Source organism: Bidens hawaiensis, unplaced genomic scaffold, assembly GCF_021521415.1.
Source record: "Bidens hawaiensis isolate Kalapana, Puna unplaced genomic scaffold, B.hawaiensis_p1.1 tig00029678_1, whole genome shotgun sequence".
Classification (NCBI taxonomy): domain Eukaryota; kingdom Viridiplantae; phylum Streptophyta; class Magnoliopsida; order Asterales; family Asteraceae; genus Bidens; species Bidens hawaiensis.
Window position 1 is genome coordinate 162566 of NW_027505160.1, and position 17401 is coordinate 179966.

A 17401-nucleotide genomic window follows, 5' to 3' on the forward strand; every position below is an offset into this window, starting at 1 on the left:
CAGATACAATTCATTTTGAAATTATTAATTACTAATTTACTACTTTCCACACAACTCAATAACTTATATTATTAAAATAACATGGTGACAATGAGTTCCTTGAAATATCAACCCGTTCACACGTATACATGACATCTGTGCTGTGCTTATATATATGCATCAAAGGAGAATAAACAATAAAACACCACGTACACAATTATGCAGATGGCCACCGGAAAATTCTTTCGGGCGGTAGAACTACCGGAGCAGAAATCAATCGCCGACGGCGTTCTCTTTCCGGCGGTGTTGTCCCCAACCGCTACCATCAATAATATTACTATTAGTGCCTTTGAAGAGGCTATCAAAGCTGAGAAGCCATGGCTGGAGTCCGTATTGAAGAGAAGTAGTGTTATTCTCTTCCGAGGCTTCCCGGTTTGTTCCCCCTCTGACTTCAACACCGTTGTATAGGCTTTCGGGTACCCTGAAGCGCCTTACGTGGGCGGCCGAGCCCCTCGAGTCAAAGTGGTTGGCCGGGTTTACACCACCAATGAAAGCCCTATGGACAAACGAATTCCCTTCCACCACGAGATGAGTTATGTAAGTTCTTTGACGAAACAACTATGTAACTAGTTTTTATGTTCTTTTTGTTTTTTACTTTCATGACAAGCCGCCTTACTAGACCGGCACCACACTAAGAGCATCCCACCTTATTTTGTATCCATATTCATATACTTAATACTAAATGTTATTTATCTTTTTAAACCTTTGTCATTATCTTTTCGTACTCCCTAACAACCACTTTTGATATATATATTAAAAAATTATATACGATGTAAATAATGTAATCTTAAATTTAACTTTCCCATATAATAATTTTTATCTCCTATTCTCACAAGTACTTATAACAATACCAAGTAATTTACATAACTCACTCGTATCTTTTTAGGGAACGGGTTAAGAATGGTCTAAGAACAAAATAATGTATAAATCATCTAAAAGTTTTATATATACGTACTAACTAGTTTGAGTCTCGTGTATTACACGAGTATTTCATGAAAATACAATATTTAATAAATAATCGATATTATATATAATATTCAATAAGCAGTAAACCTATCAAACAATGCTGATACACCGTCATTGTACTATATTTTTACAACAATTTTAAATAAGCATTACACTACTAGGCTTGTTTGTCATTAATTTAATTAGAACTTCAAAAAACTGACCATGCAAAATGTTAGCAATGAAAGTTAAAAAATTTTACATGACGTATATATAGTTTACAGTGGAAAGATATGCTTAATTATAACTATTATTATAGGTACTAACTTGTATAGGAGATAGAAAACAATATTAAGTTTATTTGTGTGTGTATATATATATATATATTTATATATATGGGAAACTTAACGTACAAACTAAAAAACTGTACTAAACATGCAAATCAAATAACGTAATTTTATATACATGTAATTATATAATTACATAACAATGTAATTATATAATTACAATACTTGTATATATAATTTCACTACTTAATTCTCACGGTTATCACGCTAAATTAATTTGTACGTTAGCTTTCCCCTATGTACGTACGTATGCATGCATGAAAACCCACTTGAGTTGTGAAAACCCGAGAAAACCCTATGTAACATCGTTTTTTTTTACACATATAAGATATGCTGTAACATTTAATATAAAATATCTAAAACTAAAAAAATTTGTTTTGCTATTTTTTAACATTTTTACTAATTTTTATATATGTTTTCAGGAGAGAGAAAATGTTATATTTATATTTATATTTTTTATTCACTTTAATTGTGTACCACAAGATTTAAACTTTAATTAAAAACATGTGGTTGAGAATGAGTTTTTATAGTTTTCATAACTCAAGTGGGTTTTTATTCTAACTTAACCCTATATATATATATAGGGAAGGGTTAGAATAAAAACCTTCCTTAGAGCATTCTCATCCAACCCCTCATATTATGTGAGGGGTGTTTTTATAATTTAGAGAGTGATTCAAGGTGTTGTGAGTGAATGGTTTTTATATTTTAGAACAAATAGTGATTTTTCTGTATATTTGAAAAGTTACTGTTCATTCCCTATAATTTTTTAATATATTTTGAAAGTGGTTGTGAGTGATGGAAAGAGAAAAGGTAATGATAAAAGGTATAAAAGTATTATTTAATTGAAATGGAGAGAGAAAATAAAATGAGTTTTAGTGTAATTTTTGGTTTGAAGATAGAAAGTGAGATGAGAATGCTCTTAGTTGTAAAAACTTTGCAAACCCCATAACAGCCCTTGATGTTTCTAAATCAAGCAACCAAAATTAAAGTAAGGTATTTGAATGAAGTAGTAATATTATAATAGGCATCTGAACTTCAAAAGGTTAGTTTGGTCATAAATTTATAGTCTCTTTCCTTTGCCTTTTTGAGGTACTCTCTCTACTGTCATACTTATCTCACTTTCCTTTTATCTTTTTGAAATCATATATTCATTTTCAACTTTCTTCCAATTTGAAATCTCATACACACATTTGAAAAGTGGTTTGATTTCTTTAAACAGAGCAACCAGTTCAACTCATTTGATACTTTCGTTACATTTTTTGTTTTAAATTAATATTTGATTAATAATTTAGTTTTATTTTATTTATTAATGTTATTTTTACTAATTCGATTAACAATTTAGGTTAGACTTTAAATATGCTTATTTTTTTCTTTGTAATATGATGTTTTGTTGTGGTATAGTTATTTGATGGGACAGACTAAAAGTATACCCCTCTTCTACTTGTCATACCCCATTCCCTTGACTTTCAATTCCCTAAAACAATTTTATTTGGCATATTATTACCCTCTAACATTTTTTTAATTCTATAGTACAAAATTTGTGCAGTTTATTACGTATAATACATTATTTATTTTTTTTATTTATTAAAAAACATTAAGAAATTTGTTTTAGAGAAAATGCAAACTATCTCCAAAAACTATTAAAAAAACACTCTCTAAACAATGAAAACAGTTATAGAAAAACATGTATTTTTAAATTATAAAAATGTTTATTTTAATTAAGAAATAAATGTTTTTTTTTTAAATTTGTTACATTTTTTTAAAGTATTTTTATAAATGTAAATATTTTTTAATGTAAAAAATACTTTTATTTACGTAAAATATCTAAACTTGGTTACATATTTAAAAAAAGTTTAACAAATATAAATATATTTTTTATAGTTATAAGGTACTTTCACATATTTAAAAATATGTAAACTTGTTTAAAATTTTGTTACATATTTTTTTAAAAAGCTTTTACAAATATAAAAATATTCTTATATGTAAATTTGTTTAAAAATTTGTTACACATTTAATAAATATAAATATTTTTCAAGTTAAAAGTACGCTTACATATTTAAAAATATGTACACTTATTTAAATTTTTGTTACCAATTTTCTATGTTACATATTTTAACAAATATAAATATATTTTAACAATTGTTATTTTTTAGCAAGTATAAACAATTTGGTAAAATGTAAACAATAACAATTGTTCTATGTTATATATTTTAACCAATATACAAACTTTTTTTAAAATGACAATTGTTCTATGGTAAAATATATAAACTTTTTTTTAAAATTTGTACAAATTTTCAAAAGTATTTTTATAAATATAAAAATATGTTTATATGCAAACAATAACAATTGTTCTATGCTACATACGTCTAATAAGAGTTTTTAATCATGAAAGCATATGTTCGCAAAATGTGTATCATCATTTTTTTTATTTTATTTGTTCAAAAAAATGTCATATTTATATTTAGTAGTTTTTTATATAAAAAACGCGCATTTGTATTATTCTAGAACTAATTTTGTTGCTTAGCTAAAATAATGTGTATCAATTACAAATTACAGTGAGATTATAACTTTTTTAAAGAAACTTGAAAATTAATATCAAGAAACTAATGGTTAATAAATAATGGTTTATAAAAACTATAGTGTTTCATATTAATTAATGATTAATAATAAATGTAGTGTTAGAATCATCAAACAAAAGCTAATCAAACTCTACTATAAATAGCCGTTCAAAAAACTCTACTATAAATAATTTATACTAAGAAACTAAAAAAATATTAAGTTTATTGAATATGTGTGGCTGCCAAAGTGTTTTCAAGTGTGAGACACGTAAACTAGTTAAAAGGAGAAATCGGATTAAACTAGGTTATGCCCTTATGTGAATAGGCATTTAGTACCATTTAAATGAATTAGTACTTGTTCCTGTTTAGTTTTCTTTGTTGGACTTTTAATAAAGTCTTGTATCTCGTTGGAAACTTCAAGAAATATTAGAAAACCCAAGAAATAAAAACATATTAACTAATTTAGGAATATAATATTGGTTATATGAACAATCTGACACAAGTACCTGAAAAAAAGACAGGTGATACATACAATGATTGAAAGTCATTAAAAAGGAAGAATAAATTTACCTAAATAACCTTGAAGACAAATGAAAAACTTGGAGGAGTATGATAACGTGGACAGTTGTGGACCTTTGGTTGGGTTTTCATAGTTTTATAACTAAACGGGGTTTTCAATTTAAACATCCCCTATATATATATATATATATATATATATATATATATATATATATATATACTTCATCAAAATATATATATATTAAGTTATTATCCATGAAATTTAAGATTATATCTAAGTTTAAGAAACTTATGAATTTTATAAACCACATATTATAACAAATATTTAATAAGTATGCAAAATTTAAACACATAGGGATTATTTTTAAGGATTATTTTTAAGTGTAATTTTAAAATTATTAAGGCAAGTATTTATATCTCTGTTTCAAATTAATTATGAGAATTTTCCTTATAAGACCCAAGAGATTCAAATATTTAAAAGTATTTTAAAATTAAAAAGAACAAGGGTCCAACATGCTTCCGTACCTTTTTCCCGTTTTGACCAAGATATCGTCGGGTTACACCAGGAGTCTTTTTACTAGGTTATTCCAGACCAAACCTAAGTAGCCTTAGGTAACTCCTCTCTGGCTCCTTCAGCAATATTCAGCTCAACCAGGTTTCGTTTCCTACTTCCGGTGTATGGTAAAAAGGAACAGTTCGTAGTTGGAGATTTCCTCTTTTTAAAAGAGAAATACTTCTAAATAGGAAGAACACTCAAAGGTATTATAAGGAAAGTGAAAGTTTTTATTTCATGATGGTATTTTACAATGAAGATGTGAAAGAAAGTACATAAGTAAATACAAACACTCTTATTTTTAATACATGAAAGCTTAAACACTCTTTTTTGAATTTTTAATACCAGCGGAAAAATATGAACGATTTAAGATTATTAGTTCTAGCCACAGCCCACATAGTTCTCCTGCATTCCTGGTAAGAAAACATGCAGAAATAATAAGGGGAAAACCTAGAATGGTAATAAACTATAAAATTCATAAGTTTCTTAAACTTAGATATAATCTTAAATTTCATGGATAATAACTTACTTGAACTAATAATCTTAAATCGTTCATATTTTTCCGCTGGTACCTCTGAAATTGGTATCAGAGCCACGCAAATTTCTTTCGCGGGGGCTCTAGCCGATGAATTTAATATACATGAATACGATTTTAATAACTTAATATACTTAGATTTTAATTTTATAAATAATACTTTTATAATGCAAACAGAAGAAATTAGTCAAACTTTTTATCCAGATTATGATTTTGATGAAGATTATATTTCAGATGAAGACTTTAATTTTAGTGGATATGAATTCACTAATTCCGAATACTATTATGATGATACTGATTGGCAATACCCTTCACCGTAATGGAAAATAATAGTTTTAATAAACTAAAAGAAACAGAAAACTCTTTAAAAATAGATAGAGATATGATAGAATTACAAAAAACAATTATATTTTATGGAGATAAAATAATTTTTAAATTAGATACGATTATAGATTTATTAGAAGCAGCGTTCCCAAATAGAAAAAATAAAATAACCCCAAATAGATTAAAGGAACCTTTAGTTCAACTTTTACAAAATATGAAAATTCCTAAAGAATATAAAAGAAATTAGAAATGAGCTCAGACGACTCTGAAAGCGAAGTTTACGTTTCTCCTGAAATAGAAATTTAATAACAAAGATAGGGGATATGGAATTAAATGATAATTTTATAAATATAAAGGCTAATGAGGAAAACTTTAATATTAATGATACTGAACAAACAAGCTCAAGTACAAATCCTAAAATTCCAATAAGAGATGAAACCCGTAGGTCAGCACAAGGATATGTTGCTGTAAAATCAACAATAAAAAATGAAGATAATTATAAACCATAACAGAATATGAAAAATGAACCGATTAATCCCTTTGGAATATATTTAGACGTAGATTGTATAAAAAATACGGAAGAAGCAATAGATAAATGGGAAACAGCTTTAAGAATAGCAGTTTCTGTTAATAGAATGGATATTGAAACACTTCAAGGATTCTTAGAAAGAACTTTAATAAATAGTGCTTTAAGATATTGGCAAAATTTACCTTTAGATATAAAGAGAACAATATTTGAACAAGATGAAATAATAGCAAACATAATAACAAGAGCAGTGGAAGCCTTTAGGTTAGAATTTTGTGGAGAAGGAAATATTATAAAAGACCCAGCAACTATCGAAAAATACTCAACAGCCTTAATAAGATTACAATTATGTGACATATGTGAAATAGATATATTTGTGTATTTCAAGATTATTATTACCATATATATAATCAAGTACCGGATATGAATAGTTATTTAGCATTATTTTTTGCAAAAATACCAGATCCTTGGGGACAAAGATTAATAAAAACTTATAATCCAGGAACAGCTGATACGTTAGGAAAAAGAATAACTCATGTTAGAGATAAATTAAGTGAATGGTGCGGAGATGCTATATTAGCTAAATTAAGCAAGGATTTAAAAAGAAAAATATCTTTATGTTGTAGTAGTCCAAAAATGCCTTTAATGATTGGATGTGATAGTTCATATTATTATGGAAAGATAAAAAGAAAATATAAGAAAAGAACTCATTTTAGAAAAAGATATTTTAAAAAGCGTAAAACAAAATACTATAAGAGAAAGAGATATAAGAAGACGTTTAAGCCTACTTATAAAAGAAAATGAGGTCCTTAGGAATGTAAATGTTATTTCTGTCATGAAAAAGGTCATTATGCAAATGAATGTCCAAAAAAGTTTAAAAAGAATCTTAAAATATTTGAAATAGACGAGGATATAGGAAAAATGATCGAAGAAGGAGATTTTATTCCAATAAATGATTTTCAAGAAATAGACTCTGATGAAAGTATATTTATTTTAACTGAAACAGAATATACGTCATCTGAAGATGAATAGATTGGATACAGCCTCTAGTAGTAAAATAAATAATAACATAATCGATTGTCAAAATGAACAGTTAGGAGAATATAAACAAGAAATTTTAATAGATAAGAAAAAGCTTAAGCAAATACAACATGAAAATTTTTCGTTATCAAACTATTCAGGATTTAAATTGAATACTTTACAAAGATTAGGAATAAAACCTAGAGATCATCATTTATATTATGGATTAAACATTCAAGAAAGGGCTCTAGATATTAATATAACATCCAATAAAGTTATGATACCTTTATTATCTAAAAAGGATATTCAAGAAAAAATACAAAAGGTAAGACCAGAAATAAGAAATACTTTAGGATGGGTTCACGTTGAAGCCATCCAAATAATAATAAAATCCACATTTAAAGAAGGTATAGATACTCCTATAGAATTGGCAATCATGGACAATAGAATCCAAAATAGAGAAGAAGCGTGTCTTGGAATATTAAGAGGAAATTTACAATATGGAAAACTTAAATTTAATATTTATCCAAGAATTTCCTATCATATTCAAGACAAGGATTTTGATAAAACGTTAAGTTTATTACAAGATTTTAAAAGAAAAGATTTCTTTAAACAACAAAACAGGCCATATTCTATTACATATGATATTTCTTATTCAATATCGAATACTCATCATTCCGATTGTTTTAGTATAAAAGACACAATAGATTTTCCCTTTTTATTTAATGATGTGTGTCAGATACAAACGCCTACCTTACCTAAAATAGAAGAAATAGATTCAAGACCATTAAGTCTTGATTTACAAGATAAACCGTTATTATTATCTAATAATGTTTCTTCTAGATTATCATTTTCTAATAAAAGTGTAATTAGTCACCATTTAATAAGAGATACAAATTCTAATAGATTCTCTGACATAGTTAAAGCAAAAGAAGATACTATAAAAAATTACAAAATACAAGGAGAATACTTTAATGGAAATAAATATTTTCATGTAAACATTTTAATAGATACAGGTGCAAATGGAAACTATATAAATTTCAAACTTTGTAAGAATTTACAAAAATATCCATTAGACGAACCTCACCAGTATACTAATTTTAATGGTGAACTACATGAGATTAATGAAGCTGTGGAAACTATGATAAAATTTGGAGATGAAAAAATTCCATTAAGATTACTAATAAGTAATGAGGATGAAAACGACACATTAGAAATTATGTTAGGATTGACATTTTTAGAAAATGTTAAACCATATCAGATAACCTCCTACGGGTTAAAAATAACACGATATGATAAACTAATATATATACCAAAATGACAAGCTCTAGAAGTATTTATATTCCAATAGGAATCACTTATAAAGATTATAAAGCCGAGTATTTCGCAGCTTACATAGATAGTGGTTCAGGATTAAGTATTTGTAAATCAGAATGCTTTCCAGAAGAATACCATGAGGATTTAACACCTTGTAATGGTATTAGTTTTTTTAAGGATATAGTCTCTTTAAGAAGAGGAATAAGAAATCCAATAATATTATTAGGATCATATCTAGTTAAATGTCCTTCATTCTACTTTTATGATTCAGGATCAGACGTATTATTAGGAAGTGATTTTTTAGAAAGATTTAATAAGATTACTTTTGATATAATAGCATATCAACTAATATTAAAAACACCATGCCACCACTTAATAGTTGTTAAAAGAATAAAAAATGCATACGGAAGAAAAATTCCAATTAATTTTACAAAACGCGTCAGCAAGCGTGGTGATATAGGCTACAAACCAAACCCAAAACTTGAAAAAGGAATCCCGATTTTACAATGTTACCCAGAAAAACCATTAGACTATCAAGTAAATCTAAGAAATTTAGATATCCATATTGAAAATATAAAGCATAAGCTTAAACAATGTTATACAGATAATCCATTACAATTTTGGAATAAAAATCATATAACAGCAAAATTAGAAATGAAAGATAAAGATAAGGAAATAAGAATAAAGCCCATGAGATATAATCCAGAATACCAAAAAGAATTTAGCACCCAATTAAAAGAACTTTTAGATTTGAGATTAATTAGAGCTAGCCACAGCCCACATAGTTCTCCTGCATTCCTGGTAAGAAAACATGCAGAAATAATAAGGGGAAAACCTAGAACGGTAATAAACTATAAAATTCATAAGTTTCTTAAACTTAGATATAATCTTAAATTTCATGGATAATAACTTACTTGAACTAATAATCTTAAATCGTTCATATTTTTCCGCTGGTACCTCTGAAATTGGTATCAGAGCCACGCAAATTTCTTTCGCGGGGGCTCTAGCCGATGAATTTAATATACATGAATACGATTTTAATAACTTAATATACCATGAAAGCTTAAACACTCTTTTTTGTAATTCTATCATATCTCTATCTATTTTTAAAGAGTTTTCTGTTTCTTTTAGTTTATTAAAACTATTATTTTCCATTACGGTGAAGGGTATTACCAATCAGTATCATCATAATAGTATTCGGAATTATTCGGAATTAGTGAATTCATATCCACTAAAATTAAAGTCTTCATCTGAAATATAATCTTCATCAAAATCATAATCTGGATTAAAAGTTTGACTAATTTCTTCTGTTTGCATTATAAAAGTATTATTTATAAAATTAAAATCTAAGTATATTAAGTTATTAAAATCGTATTCATGTATATTTCAGTTAAAATAAATATACTTTCATCAGAGTCTATTTCTTGAAAATCATTTATCGGTATAAAATCTCCTTCTTCGATCATTTTTCCTATATCCTCGTCTATTTCAAATATTTTAAGATTTTTTTTAAACTTTTTTGGACATTCATTTGCATAATGACCTTTTTCATGACAGAAATAACATTTACATTCCTTAGGACCTCGTTTTCTTTTATAAGTAGGCTTAAACGTCTTCTTATATCCCTTTCTCTTATAGTATTTTGTTTTACGCTTTTTAAAATATCTTTTTCTAAAATGAGTTCTTTTCTTATATTTTCTTTTTATCTTTCCATAATAATATGAACTATCACATTCAATCATTAAAGGCATTTTTGGACTACTACAACATAAAGATATTTTTCTTTTTAATCCCTTGCTTAATTTAGCTAATATAGCATCTCCGCACCATTCACTTAATTTATCTCTAACATGAGTTATTCTTTTTCCTAACGTATCAGCTGTTCCTGGATTATAAGTTTTTATTAATCTTTGTCCCCAAGGGTCTGGTATTTTTGCAAAAAATAATGCTAAATAACTATTCATATCCGGTACTTGATTATATATATGGTAATAATAATCTTGAAATACACAAATATATCTATCTATTTCACATATGTCACATAATTGTAATCTTATTAAGGCTGTTGAGTATTTTTCGATAGTTGCTGGGTCTTTTATAATATTTCATTCTCCACAAAATTCTAACCTAAAGGCTTCCACTGCTCTTGTTATTATATTTGCTATTATTTCATCTTGTTCAAATATTGTTCTCTTTATATCTAAAGGTAAATTTTGCCAATATCTTAAAGCACTATTTATTAAAGTTCTTTCTAAGAATCCTTGAAGTGTTTCAATATCCATTCTATTAACAGAAACTGCTATTCTTAAAGCTGTTTCCCATTTATCTATTGCGTCTTCCGTATTTTTTATACAATCTACGTCTAAATATATTCCAAAGGGATTAATCGGTTCATTTTTCATATTCTGGTATGGTTTATAATTATCTTCATTTTTTATTGTTAATTTTACAGCAGCATATCCTTGTGCTGACCTACGGGTTTCATCTCTTATTGGAATTTTAGGATTTGTACTTGAGCTTGTTTGTTCAGTATCATTAATATTAAAGTTTTCCTCATTAGCCTTTATATTTATAAAATTATCATTTAATTCCATATCCCCTATCTTTGTTATTAAATTTTCTATTTCAGGAGATACGTAAACTTCGCTTTCAGAGTCGTCTGAGCTCATTTCTAATTTATTTTATATTCTTTAGGAATTTTCATATTTTGTAAAAGTTGAACTAAAGGTTCCTTTAATCTATTTGGGGTTATTTTATTTTTTCTATTTGGGAACGCTGCTTCTAATAAATCTATAATCGTATCTAATTTAAAAATTATTTTATCTCCATAAAATATAATTGTTTTTTGTAATTCTATCATATCTCTATCTATTTTTAAAGAGTTTTCTGTTTCTTTTAGTTTATTAAAACTATTATTTTCCATTACGGTGAAGGGTATTGCCAATCAGTATCATCATAATAGTATTCGGAATTAGTGAATTCATATCCACTAAAATTAAAGTCTTCATCTGAAATATAATCTTCATCAAAATCATAATCTGGATTAAAAGTTTGACTAATTTCTTCTGTTTGCATTATAAAAGTATTATTTATAAAATTAAAATCTAAGTATATTAAGTTATTAAAATCGTATTCATGTATATTAAATTCATCGGCTAGAGCCCCCGCGAAAGAAATTTGCGTGGCTCTGATACCAATTTCAGAGGTACCAGCGGAAAAATATGAACGATTTAAGATTATTAGTTCAAGTAAGTTATTATCCATGAGATAGGGGATTATATCTAAGTTTAAGAAACTTATGAATTTTATAAACCACATATTATAACAAATATTTAATAAGTATGCAAAATTTAAACACATAGGGATTATTTTTATGTGTAATTTTAAAATTATTAAGGCAGGTATTTATATCTCTGTTTCAAATTAATTATGAGAATTTTCCTTATAAGACCCAAGAGATTCAAATATTTAAAAGTATTTTAAAATTAAAAAGAACAAGGGTCCAACATGCTTCCGTACCTTTTTCCCGTTTTGACCAAGATATCGCCGGGTTACACCAGGAGTCTTGTTACTAGGTTATTCCAGACCAAACCTAAGTAGCCTTAGGTAACTCCTCTCTGGCTCCTTCAGCAATATTCAGCTCAACCAGGTTTCGTTTCCTACTTCCGGTGTATGGTAAAAAGGAACAGTTCGTAGTTGGAGATTTCCTCTTTTTAAAAGAGAAATACTTCTAAATAGGAAGAACACTCAAAGGTATTATAAGGAAAGTGAAAGTTTTTATTTCATGATGGGTATTTTACAATGAAGATGTGAAAGAAAGTACATAAGTAAATACAAACACTCTTATTTTTAATACATGAAAGCTTAAACACTCTTTTTTGAAATTTTATTCCAGGCCCGATGATCTTCTTCTTCCTTCTTTTTCTTCTTATATAGGCCCCTTATCCCTTTAGATAGACTTCACCACTTTGTCATCTATATCTTGTTTCCATGTGATATTCTTTTTCTTGAAATTCTCCATTGTCAGATCATTGAATTTGGTGTTGAGATTCCTCATGGAAACTTGAACTTTGGCTTTTCTTTTCTCTTGCATCCATGTTCCCTATGGGAACTCTAACATTTGGATTTATATGATGCATGCATTCCAACTTTTGTATGTATCTCATGAGAGTTTATCCATTATTTATTAAATTATTAATTTATGAAATCTTATTTTTATAAGATTAATTAAAATCTTAATCTTCAGATGATTTTTGACTCTCTTTAGGAGAATCAATAATCATATTGTCCTTTTTCTTAGAACAAGCCGGACAAACATTGTGTTGATGTTTTCTGGTTAAGCACAGTTTATATTGAGCTTGAGGACTTGATGCTATAACACCAGTATCCAAAAATCTGATTTTATCCTCTATATATTTTTTAGCTGCTGGAGGAGTTCTCCTTGCTGGAGCTATCATAACAGAGGAATGCATCTTACTTCCTCCATAAGTTCTAAATTCTCTTTTAAAAATATTTTCTAAAGTACAAAGAACTATCTTCATACCAAGTGCTCTTCTGTTATGAATATCATTTTCATTAAAACTATGAAAAGTTTTTAATCTTTCTGTCTCTATATTGTAAGAAAGAGATGCATGAACTTTTTCTATTATAATCAGATGATATGCAGGGTAATTATTGTTTTTATAAAAATCAGGCCTTGCAGAAAATAGTTTTAACACCATAACATCACTTGGAGTAATAGTAGAGTTATATAGATAACTTTTATACTCAGGTTTAGAGGGCAAATTGTTTTTTATAAAAGCTTTTACTTGTGTATTATCAGTTCTTAGTAAAAATCTAACTGGTAATAGAAAATAATAAAGCTTTTAACAACTTTTTACAACTGCTAAAAGCTCTTTTTCGTTAATATGATATCTTGTTTCAGTGTCACTAAAAGTGCCTGAACAGTATCTACAAATGCTTTCACCAACTTTTTTATTTTCGGAGTCATAGTCTATTTTTTTAAGTATCCCACTCCAATAATACTCTGAAGCATCTGTTTCTAATATCAAATCATCGTTTTCTTTAGGTAATTGTAATTTTGGTAAGTTCCTACAATATTATTTTATATTTTTCACTTGGTCTTCTAAGCTTTTATCAAAACTAAATATCTTATCTTTCTTTAATAGGTTTTGAAAAGGCTTTCTTATATCTGCGAGATTTTTAATAAAATCTGAAGCATAATTCAATATACCAAGAAAACTTTGTACTTGCTTTTTATCTATTAATTTATTAGGAAAGGATATAATTTTTTCAAGAATATGGCTCTGGTGTTCTATTCCTTTACCATCTATTTTCATACCTAAAAAATCAATATTATCTTTTAGTAAGCTAGTTTTTCGTTTAGATAGGGCTAAACCATGTTTTATACATAAATCTATAAATATATCAAGATGTTTTAAATGATTATTGATATTATCAGATAATATTAAAATGTCATCAATATAAAAAAAAATAAAATCGTAATTTTTGAATATAGTATCCATTTTTCTTTGAAAAATCTGTGGTGCATTTTTTAATCCAAAAGGCATCACAAGCCATTCATACTGACCTTGAGGGGTGGAGAATGCAGTATAACTAATACTATCAGGATGCATTTTTATTTGCCAAAATCCACTTTTACAATCAAACTTAGAAAATATCTTTTTATTTCTAGTCCAGTTTATTAAACTTTCTTTATGAGGTAAGAAATATCCATCAAAAACAGTATTATCATTTAATTTTTTATAGTTTATTACCATTCTAGGTTTTCCCCTTATTATTTCTGCATGTTTTCTTACCAGGAATGCAGGAGAACTATGTGGGCTGTGGCTAGCTCTAATTAATCTCAAATCTAAAAGTTCTTTTAATTGGGTGCTAAATTCTTTTTGGTATTCTGGATTATATCTCATGGGCTTTATTCTTATTTCCTTATCTTTATCTTTCATTTCTAATTTTGCTGTTATATGATTTTTATTCCAAAATTGTAATGGATTATCTGTATAACATTGTTTAAGCTTATGCTTTATATTTTCAATATGGATATCTAAATTTCTTAGATTTACTTGATAGTCTAATGGTTTTTCTGGGTAACATTGTAAAATCGGGATTCCTTTTTCAAGTTTTGGGTTTGGTTTGTAGCCTATATCACCACGCTTGCTGACGCGTTTTGTAAAATTAATTGGAATTTTTCTTCCGTATGCATTTTTTATTCTTTTAACAACTATTAAGTGGTGGCATGGTGTTTTTAATATTAGTTGATATGCTATTATATCAAAAGTAATCTTATTAAATCTTTCTAAAAAATCACTTCCTAATAATACGTCTGATCCTGAATCATAAAAGTAGAATGAAGGACATTTAACTAGATATGATCCTAACAATATTATTGGATTTCTTATTCCTCTTCTTAAAGAGACTATATCCTTAGAAAAACTAATACCATTACAAGGTGTTAAATCCTCATGGTATTCTTCTGGAAAGCATTCTGATTTACAAATACTTAATCCTGAACCACTATCTATGTAAGCTGCGAAATACTCGGCTTTATAATCTTTATAAGTGATTCCTATTGGAATATAAATACTTCTAGAGCTTGTCATTTTGGTATATATATTAGTTTATCATATCGTGTTATTTTTAACCCGTAGGAGGTTATCTGATATGGTTTAACATTTTCTAAAAATGTCAATCCTAACATAATTTCTAATGTGTCGTTTTCATCCTCATTACTTATTAGTAATCTTAATGGAATTTTTTCATCTCCAAATTTTATCATAGTTTCCACAGCTTCATTAATCTCATGTAGTTCACCATTAAAATTAGTATACTGGTGAGGTTCGTCTAATGGATATTTTTGTAAATTCTTACAAAGTTTGAAATTTATATAGTTTCCATTTGCACCTGTATCTATTAAAATGTTTACATGAGAATATTTATTTCCATTAAAGTATTCTCCTTGTATTTTGTAATTTTTTATAGTATCTTCTTTTGCTTTAATTATGTCAGAGAATCTATTAGAATTTGTATCTCTTATTAAATGGTGACTAATTACACTTTTATTAGAAAATGATAATCTAGAAGAAACATTATTAGATAATAATAACGGTTTATCTTGTAAATCAAGACTTAATGGTCTTGAATCTATTTCTTCTATTTTAGGTAAGGTAGGCGTTTGTATCTGACACACATCATTAAATAAAAAGGGAAAATCTATTGTGTCTTTTATACTAAAACAATCGGAATGATGAGTATTCGATATTGAATAAGAGATAGCATATGTAATAGAATATGGCCTGTTTTGTTGTTTAAAGAAATCTTTTCTTTTAAAATCTTGTAATAAACTTAACGTTTTATCAAAATCCTTGTCTTGAATATGATAGGAAATTCTTGGATAAATATTAAATTTAAGTTTTCCATATTGTAAATTTCCTCTTAATATTCCAAGACACGCTTCTTCTCTATTTTGGATTCTATTGTCCATGATTGCTAATTCTATAGGAGTATCTATACCTTCTTTAAATGTGGATTTTATTATTATTTGGATGGCTCCAACGTGAACCCATCCTAAAGTATTTCTTATTTCTGGTCTTACCTTTTGTATTTTTTCTTGAATATCCTTTTTAGATAATAAAGGTATCATAACTTTATTGGATGTTATATTAATATCTAGAGCCCTTTCTTGAATGTTTAATCCATAATATAAATGATGATCTCTAGGTTTTATTCCTAATCTTTGTAAAGTATTCAATTTAAATCCTGAATAGTTTGATAACGAAAAATTTTCATGTTGTATTTGCTTAAGCTTTTTCTTATCTATTAAAATTTCTTGTTTATATTTCTCCTAACTGTTCATTTTGACAATCGATTATGTTATTATTTATTTTACTACTAGAGGCTGTATCCAATCTATTCATCTTCAGATGACGTATATTCTGTTTCAGTTAAAATAAATATACTTTCATCAGAGTCTATTTCTTGAAAATCATTTATTGGTATAAAATCTCCTTCTTCGATCATTTTTCCTATATCCTCGTCTATTTCAAATATTTTAAGATTCTTTTTAAACTTTTTTGGACATTCATTTGCATAATGACCTTTTTCATGACAGAAATAACATTTACATTCCTTAGGACCTCGTTTTCTTTTATAAGTAGGCTTAAACGTCTTCTTATATCTCTTTCTCTTATAGTATTTTGTTTTACGCTTTTTAAAATATCTTTTTCTAAAATGAGTTCTTTTCTTATATTTTCTTTTTATCTTTCCATAATAATATGAACTATCACATCCAATCATTAAAGGCATTTTTGGACTACTACAACATAAAGATATTTTTCTTTTTAATCCCTTGCTTAATTTAGCTAATATAGCATCTCCGCACCATTCACTTAATTTATCTCTAACATGAGTTATTCTTTTTCCTAACGTATCAGCTGTTCCTGGATTATAAGTTTTTATTAATCTTTGTCCCCAAGGGTCAGGTATTTTTGCAAAAAATAATGCTAAATAACTATTCATATCCGGTACTTGATTATATATATGGTAATAATAATCTTGCAATACACAAATATATCTATCTATTTCACATATGTCACATAATTGTAATCTTATTAAGGCTGTTAAGTATTTTTCGATAGCTGCTGGGTCTTTAATATTAATTAGCCTTTAATATTTTTCGATAGCTGTTAAGTATTTTTCGAT

At 27.1% G+C, this 17401-nt stretch overlaps 1 pseudogene; it reads left to right on the forward strand.

The window, feature by feature from the left end:
• The first annotated feature begins 204 nt into the window (after positions 1-204).
• The window catches only part of LOC143611153 (clavaminate synthase-like protein At3g21360), a 73552-nt pseudogene continuing 56355 nt past the window's right edge, over positions 205-17401 (forward strand).